Source organism: Merops nubicus, unplaced genomic scaffold (assembly GCF_000691845.1).
Source record: "Merops nubicus isolate BGI_N331 unplaced genomic scaffold, ASM69184v1 scaffold15462, whole genome shotgun sequence".
Lineage (NCBI taxonomy): Eukaryota > Metazoa > Chordata > Aves > Coraciiformes > Meropidae > Merops > Merops nubicus.
The window spans coordinates 2,647-2,868 of NW_008591689.1; the positions used below are offsets into that span (position 1 = coordinate 2,647).

Below are 222 nucleotides of genomic sequence, written 5' to 3' on the forward strand. Positions count from 1 at the left end.
TGCAGAACTGGCGCACCCACAGCCACCCAACGATGGGAGCCCCGAGGGAAGGAGGAGATGGTTTACATCAAGTCCTCCAGGCTCTGGGCAGATGAGCGCCAGCCCTGCACAGGGTGTGAGCGTTTGCCCTCCCTGGCTTACACAGGAATCGTGGAATCACAGACTGGTTTGGGCTGGAAGGGACCTTTAAAGGTCATCTAGTCCAGCCCCCCAGCAGTGAGC

General features: G+C 59.5%; 1 protein-coding gene across 1 annotated transcript in view; it reads right to left on the bottom strand.

Moving 5' to 3' along the window:
* Positions 1-222, bottom strand: part of CEP85 (centrosomal protein 85kDa) — a 9,578-nt gene that overhangs the window by 683 nt on the left and 8,673 nt on the right. The gene's annotated exons all lie outside the window — the stretch shown is intronic.